This window comes from Parus major, chromosome 10 (genome assembly GCF_001522545.3).
Source record: "Parus major isolate Abel chromosome 10, Parus_major1.1, whole genome shotgun sequence".
Classification (NCBI taxonomy): domain Eukaryota; kingdom Metazoa; phylum Chordata; class Aves; order Passeriformes; family Paridae; genus Parus; species Parus major.
The window spans coordinates 6,998,436-7,007,478 of NC_031779.1; positions in this window are offsets into that span (position 1 = coordinate 6,998,436).

Sequence of the window (9,043 nt, forward strand, 5' to 3'; positions counted from 1 at the left end):
AGTTCCTGAATGCATCTGTGTTGAAACCAAGGAAAACTTGTAGTATTTTTAATCTGGTTGATGACCTTCCATGCAAATTTTATATTTTGAATAATGCTCTGATATTTGGTGGTAAAAAAGATTAAGTTCAACTGGAATCAGTTGCCATACTTGAAATTTCTTCATATATGTCTTTTATTATGCAAATAAATTTCTAAAACATTTACGATTTTAATAAGAATTTTGTAGGATTTGGCTACATATTGTTGAGAAAAGGTGAAAAATAGAACTCAAAAACCTGCATATTTGGCAGAATTATATCTATGTCATCTCAGCTGCTTACTGTGTAAAGTATCATTTGTTTCCAACCATGTTGATAATGCTTAAGCAAAAAGCAATGTTAAGTACAAACCACTCAGATATCTTCTGGTCCTTGTGAAAGAAGAGGTGAAAGAACTCTGTTGTTCTAGCAAGAGCATCAGATAGCTTTTCATAGGCAGGGAAGGTATATCATGAAAATACTGACATGGTGTTTTTGTGAAGGAGGAAAAATAAAACTCATTACTATTTTTCCTAAATGAGCTAATAGATTTGCTCATAAACACTGTAGGAAACTACACAAGTACAAAGATTAATTTCTGTCATGTTATTTGGGAAGTTTCCTAAAGAAGAGATAAGTTAAATTTATACTCTGGCAAAAGCTGCTCTGGAGGATCAAGTTTCATTAATGTGTTTTCAGTTAATTGAACATAACTGCACATGATTCAATTTGTTTTTTCTGAGTCATTTTAAAGTTGGCTTTTCCACCCAGCCATCAGTAGTTCTTACAGTGTGTCACCTCTCTTTTTGTCTTGGAAAAAAGTTTTTCTGACCCATCAGCCTGCAGTTTCATTGCCTTACCAAAAACCAGTCACTTAATTCTTGGTGTCCATAGTAGAATCACACTTTCCCCTCATCTCAAGAGCTTCATCTTACTTACTTGAATAAACACTGCAGTTTTATATAGTGCTTATTTTTAAGGAGGTTGTGTGCCACGTGTATGCTGTCTTCATTATTGACATTTAATAGAAAACTGCAGTCATCATGGTGATCAGTAAACATTCAGTCACTTGGATCTTCAAGTGCAATCAGTGTCTGCCTTGTGCAGCTTGGGACAGAAGCTTTGGTTGACCTGTGGTTCAGATTTTCCTAAATGGAAGGGCTGAGTAAACACAAAATATCCAATTGTAGCACATGCTGAATTCTAAGTATTGGCTGATGTATTTTAAACAAGAAAGTTTTTATAACAATTTTGTCTGCTTTTCTTTTCCTTGGGCAGAGAGAAGAATCTTGGGCAATACATGTTAAATCTCATTTCTGTTGTGCTACTTCTAGAAGGAATCAGAAACTAAAGGTCAGGGTGAAGAATTTTGAGGAACACTTGTATTCTGCAGCACGTTAATAAAGGATCTTAAAGCTTTTCTGCAGGCATTAAACATGGTTATTTATACACTGGCATGTAGAAAGCAGTCATTTTTCTTTATACTGCCAGATACAGACATATTCCACTTAAGACTGTGACCATAGGCTGTCACAGCAGAATTTTGTTACAGACCACTTAAAATCTTTTGTGTAGGGCAAATTTATACCTAATAATTCTCTTTGTTTTCATTAGTGTTGATTCTTGCAGCTTGTGAACTTACTTTGTCTGTTTGCATCCTGTATATTTTGATGTATGCTTCATATGCCCTTAATAAAAGAAAAAGGTAAGTATGTTTTATGATTACATTGAATGCTTTTTGCTTTTAGCAAAATATTTATTCTAGTTTTAATGAAGTTCAAAAGTTCTCAGTCCCTCAATGAAGAATGTTATTTCCTTTGAACATTATTTTTATGCAGGATTTTGACTCTAATCTTCCCCATGAATTCTGTACTAAAGGGGAAAGTATGTTGACTGGTATTTCATATTAGTTTTACAGACACTACATAGAATTCCTTTGAGTTTTGGAACACTTGTAGCTATAAGACAACTAATTAGGATTTTGTATTCAGTCATTTAATTGACCCAAATTAATATTGTAAAGTTGATATTTCCTTTTTGCACCGGATTAAAGAAAACAAATGTGGAAAATGTAAAATACTTTGAGGGAGTAAATGTAGTTGTGCCTTCAAGGTGCTATAAAGCTAATTTGCTTATTGACATAAAAATGTGCTGGGTTTGTTGAGGGGCTTTTTCCTGTTTAACCCATTATATCAGAGAGGCTGAGGTTTTTTTCTGTCAGCCAGGAAGATAACTGATAATCTGTATCTGCATTTATGTTTGGCCAAGTTTATCTTCGTATTAAGGAATTTGCTCAGATTACATGTGTGGGCTGTAATCAGGCCAAAATAAGATCAAGTCCATGATCAAAACCAGTAGCTTTTCAGCAAGCAGTTCTCCATTTTTAAGCAGCATTGCTAGGTTGCTTGTTGTGAATCTAACATAGATAAACTGCATTTTATACTTTAGTTTATTAAAGTCTCAATGTTAGGCATTTAAGTCAAAAGAGCTATTTTCTCCAAATTTTTTTGTGAATAAAGTGGTTTCTTTATGAAGGAAGTTGTCTCATACTGACAGTGTGGTAGCCTTGAAAATGTAACCTTCATATGTTTTGCTCATACACAGTGTCATTAAGAATTAATCCTTTTGACTAAAGGAAAATCACTCGTGGGTCTGGTCCTTACAGCCTCTTGTGAGTTTTTGTATGGATCTGTCATGATAGGCTGGTAACAAGTAGAAGCCCTTGTTTTCCTCTCTTTTAGTGCTGTAGAATTGGAACATGAATGCTTAATAGTTTTTAAGTTGCATGTATTTAAATTGCCTGCGTGTTTGTTATCTGAAACAAGGATTGAATTTTGTGTGCCAGTTTCTCAGGTTTTCAGATGAAATTTGTCTTTCCACTTGATCTTGGAAAGACTTTGCTACTTCTTGGGGCTAATGATATGTAATATCATTTCCCAGGTTGTTTAATGAAATCCAGTGTATTTGTTAGATATCATTTAAGTTAGATAGACTAGACAGAGGCAGTCAAAATGAATGCCAGTACTGTGAGTAATTAGGAATAGTTCAGCCTTAATGGAAAACTTGAGAAACACTGAATTTGATAGATAAATGGTAGCAGTGTAGGAAGTCACGTGAAGCCTTAGCTACATTGGACTGTTCCTGCATTCCTGTTACTTTTCTATGTCTGCACACATGCACAGTTATGTGGAACTATAATGAAAACATCACTTGATTTTATTTTCCCTGATGTACCTGAACAGGGTAGCAAAACACAAAGAGGATCTTGTTTATATCATGTTAAAAATGAGAGTTCAATAGCAATCCTTAGGTTGTTCTGAGCATAAAGTTGTCTAAACAGATTGTTCTAAAATTGCCATTATGCTTGAATTAGAGCATTTCACTAATCCAAGCAGGCTTCTTGACTAGGAGAGCTACTTGGCTGTCTTGTACTCTTTTATCATATTATTGCCTCTTAATGGCTATTCATATTTTGGCAGTAATAAAAATATATCTGTTGTCCTTTCACATAACTTGTGGTTTATATTAATGTATTCTTTATTTAATGTGTTTACACAGTCCTTACAAATGTGTTGGTTCTTTCCATAAAAAGAAAAATTGTTTGAGAGAGCTTACAATCTGCTTGCACTGTTATGAGAATTTCTTGGTCACATCTCTTTTATATATATGTTACCCTGCAAAACATACAGGAAACAAGGAAAGGGAACTATGAAAAAAATGTTTAGAAGGCCAGTCTTTTGCTTATCCTTAATTAGAGTGGGTAAAATATATCCACTTTGAACTGACTCCCTGCCATAATAGCTGTATTTGCTTCCTTATAGGTGGTAGGAATTCTGAACAGAATCTCCAGGGAAAATACAAAGCAGCAAACAAAGAGTGTCATTGAATTATCAAGATGTCTCCGTGCAATAAAAGATCAATAAGAAGCAGCAGCAGCAAATGGGAATTTTACTGTGAGTGGAATATAGAACATGTACAAGCAAAATGCTTCTACTTTTAGTCTTTTATTTAATGAGAATTTGGTTAATGAGAGTAGACATCTCTATCAAGAAACATGAGATTTTCTGCAGCATTGGACAGAACTGTTTCCAGTCACTTCACAGCACAAAGATTTGACCTGATTGTAATGTGATATTCTTGAGTATAATGTACACAATTTAGTTAAAGATCAGTAATTGACAAAATTCACTTGGTCCAAACATAATTCCTGTCCATCAAGTGGAATACGGATCATTGCAATGTATCTGGCTATGGGGAGGTGAAAAGCACTTTCTGTGCCTCACCTGTATTATCCACTAGGTTCTCTTACATTTCCTTTACCCTGCTGAACATGCAGAGCAGGAAACGTTGATGCTTGCTGGAAATCCAGAAAAACCCCAACAAATTCTTGGGTACAAAAGTAAAAAAAATTACTTCCCCACTATGCCAGCAGGCAGAATGCTATGATTGTAGAGGTCATGTCACAGAACCATTGATCAGGCTCTTCCACATAGTGTCTAGTGGAGACTGAGGAATTTACTGAAGCTGAAAACAGCTAAAAAACCAAAAAAGTAGATTCATCTGTTTAGGTTTCACAAGAGTGCCCTTTGAAATTCCAGTGGGTCCTGTGTCAGATGCTTATATTTTGGTTATTCCCATTGTCAGCAAGTTCTGTGTTGCAAATTGTGCATGACTAGAAAAGTCAAAAGGTAAAAGTTGATCAGAAGGAAGTCCACAGAAGAATTCTTTTGTTCACACGTAGTTGTGTGAATAAAGTGGATTGACTGGGAACATGCATGCAGGAAGGTTCTCCATGCAGGTGCTGAGGTGGAGCAAAGGCTTGAGCAGCCCTTCTGCTGCCTGGGAATGGCTCTGCTTGCTGCTGTGAAGGTGAAGCAGACAAGCCATCACTCTGTGTGTCGAGGAAAGGCTGCAGGAGGTGCCTGTGAAACCACAGCTTATTGGTATTTTCACTCTTTTATGGACTGTTGCAGTGGGTAAATGAACTGCAGGGTTAACCAGTGACAGTTGTGGAGACATGCTTAACTAGACATGATATGAGAGATCCGGACTGGAGTCCCTACAGGCATTCCAGACAATGACTTCTCCTATGACTACAGAAGCAAGGGTGTTGTTTAGGGGTTTGATTTTGTTTGGTTTTTTTTTTTTTTTAATATAATTTTCAAATTATGAGCAAAAATTCTGAGTGAAACTGTGAGCTTTAACAAATTCAGTAATGAGCTAAGACAGCTTGGTTTGCAGTAGCAGCAGTGGTGATGGAGTCTGTAACCATTACAAGAGGATGTTAGTGGAACTGAAGTAAGAGTAATTGGACCATGTTCAGATGTTAAAAAGCTCTTTGCAAAAGGACAAAAAAAACAACTTTAAAATATTCTGGTCTTCCTGAAATGGAATTTGAGGGTCTTTTTCTCAATGAGAAATAAATTTATTAAATATGCTACAGAATGTAAGGGGAAGTTGGTTTTATCTGCTACAGTTTTTCTCGTTAATTTCAGCTGTATGTATGCTACTGCAGCTTCAGAACATCTGGGTACAGTGATTTTTTTCTTTTCTGCACCTGCAAGTGTAAGTACACACATAAACAAAAAAGAAATTAAATCTTTCACAAAGCCAAAGAGAAAGAAAAAACCCAACCAGGCATGAAGCTCAGGGGAGCAGTATGACAAGAGCTGAGCTGTAAACAAGCTTGAGAGGGATTTAATTCTTATGACAAGCGCCAGTGGTAGCATCTCACATGGACTCAGCATATGCACACATTTCAGAGGAGGAATCACAGAGGACTTAATGCAAATATAAAAAAGCTCAGAGCACATCAGCCTATGCTGTTCTAAAAATAGTCTCAAAAGTCAGGATGAACAAGGGTTGTAATTATCTTGATTTTTCAGATTTTTGCCACTTGTAGGAGGTTTTGTTGTTTATGCTCACTCTATAATTAGATTTTATAACATACAAACTACAAACACTTTAGGATAGGAATTGGTTCATATATTTGTAGGGCAAGTACAGCAAGACCTCATTGGGTGGTATTTTCAGGGTGATAGTATAATACAGCCACTGGGTAATAGCTGCTGTTTTAAGTTTTAAAGAAGCTTATTTTAGGTTGTAAGATTTTTGTTGTTATTTGTTAAGGTAAGATAAATAAGATTTAATTTGGTATCCAAATTAAATTTTAAAAGCCTTTAATGTACACTTCTCTCCTAATTACAGTCAGGTCCTTTCTCTTTCAAATATGCTTGCAACTGCCTCATTTCTCTAGCAACATTCTGAAGAGTACACACTGCAGACCATCCCCAGCACTCTGTACTTAAGCAGATTTCCCCATGGCAGTTGATGATTTAGTGCTGCAAGATGTAGTCTGTTTTCACTTAACCTTCAGAGAGCTTCAGGATGAGTTAGCATGTGCTCCAGCCACTGGATAGGTTTGGTTCATTTAAGAAATTAGGCTAGTTCTCTATTCACCTTAGATCTTCAATCCAGTGTTTTCTTTTCTGTTTTCCTCAGTCTGCAAAAAATTAATTTAAAGGCTACATTTACTATCAAAGGGTTAATAATCCCTGGAGATCTGCAGGCTTAGCCAAATACTATTGTGTTGTATTGTAGTTAGCTAAAAAACTGGGTTCAACCACAGTTTAGATTTCATTGCAGAAGGTGGACTCTAGGAAGAGAGTCTCCCTTGGACTAATTTTTTTCTTGCTCACTTAGATGGTTTTAGACAATTAATAATTTTTTACTAATTTAGACAATTAGGAAAACATGTTATTTTACAAAAGTTCTATTATGTTTTAAATATGCTGAATTTTAAATACCAGTTAACAACACTGATGCTTCTGGATTCAACTGTGAGATTTTGTGTGTGTGCAAATCACCTTTCATTTGTATGATGTTTCTGAACCTGTTTCTGGATATTTGTTTTTGACATACCTTTTATTACAAGTGATTGAAAATGGCCCTTCATTTGCAATAGTTGTGAATAGCCTTCAAAATAACAATTAACAGGCTGGACTTCACAGGTGGAGTAGGTTGTCACCTTTGGCACAGAAAGCTAACATTAACATCAACTGTTTTAAATATTTTTTTATTTGTATTTTGATTTCTATAATTTTTCTTTTAAGGACAAGTAAGCATAGGAGCATCATTTTGTTCTACAGTGAGTAGTCTAATGGGTTGCAAAACTGTTAATAAGCATTATGTCTTCTTGGTACCTGTAACTATTTACTTTACTAATTGAAAATTACCCAAATAGATCAATGAACAGAAGAAAAATACAGTATCAGAATCTTTTTTTACCAAGTGACCAGAAAGAAAATTTTTTGTTACCAGAGCAGACAAACTCTCAGTCTGAGCTGTCCATTATTTACAGAAGTTTGGAGAATCATATATAGTTTAAAATGCTGAAGTTAATTAACCAAGCATTAAAATCCCAGCATTTCTGAATCTTGAAAGCCAAATCCTGCTGCAGTTTGGATCCTGTAGTGTTTATTTTCTGTTTGAATATTGAGCATAGTGCTTCATATTGCAGAAGGCCACATAGTTCTTTTCACAAAATGCTGGAACATTGGAGAGCACTTGTGGGAAGGAAAGAAAATATGTTTCATGGGAGTGGGGATGAACAAAAGGCAAATATGTCTATGAACAAGACAAATAGCTCTTCTTAAGGAGAGTCTCTTTCTTTTTCTTTTTCTTTTTTTCTTTTTTTTTTTTTTTTTTTGCAACTAACAGAAATTAAGGTCATTGAACATTATTGTATGCTCTATTATTGAACCTAGCTCACAATTCTAGCAGGGTAACTAAAGCAAGTGAATAGCAAGCTATCAGTAGCTTGTAATTTTAAATCTTGCTACATTTAAGAGTGACACAGTACTTTTAGTCCTTTGGTTGCATATATTGGTCTGAGCATTCAGAAGGTTGAAAATGTGACATTTAGTAGATTTCTCTTGGTAAAAGACAGGCATTCATTCTGGATGATGAAGATGAGTTTTACCAGAATACAAAATTATCCTAGACCACTGAGTTTAAACCTTGCTCCATTAATTTCAACCCTCTGTGGATGCACAGGCCAAACATCAGTAACCTGCAAGATTTGTTAAAGGCTTTAGTCTTCTAATTCCCACTGGGGTATTTTAATGTTGACAGCTGTTAAAATTCTCTAACTGGAGCTCCACATCAGTATTCTCTTCCTCACAGACACCTGTAATGGGATTTATCTGTTTTCTTTGTTATTCCCTTTGCTCATCTAAATGTTATGTGCATTTCTCAGCAGACCACTGGGTTAGTTCTATATAAATTACTAAAATATACAGATACATGAACACACATATGTTTGTCCCAGAAGAACAGAACATGCTATTTTGGATGTGATTAAAAAGATGGACAAAGATAAATACAGCACTATAATCCTTGTGCATTTCTTTAAAACAAGAGACATTTTTTATTACATGGCCAGGAAGGTGCAGCCTCATGAAGCTCCTCCTGAGATTTTCATCTTCCCTATCCCCTCATCACTGAGCTGTGTTCTAGAAGTGGAGAAATTCATTCTATTTCTACTTCTGGTGCTTTACTACCGGTCACAGGCTCTTCCTCTGACCCTGCAGCTCCTCTCTTCTGATTTATATTAGCTGGAATTGTGGCTTTGATAATTGTATTTTCCTAGAGGGTTTACCCAGATATTGGGCTAATATTGTATTGTTCTAAGGATTACTAATTCCAGGGCCTTTGTTCTTTCTGCAAATTATGTGTAAATAGATTTGCTAATGGGTGTTTTCACCTGATGTCTGATTGAGATTCCTATTGAACCAGTCTTGCCTGCCTTGGTTCATCTACAGTGCAGGCAGCTCAGGCTGCCAGCCTTGTATTTGCACATGAGTGAACTCAAAACTGCTCAGGAGTAAAGGCTGGTCTGAGGGGAGGGGTGCCTGAACAGTCCAGGACAGAGCTGTGAAGCCAAGCAGCACTGTCACTGCCACAGGCCAGGCTGGATGGGGCTTTGGGCAGCCTGGCCTAATGGAGGGTGTTCCTGTGCATGCA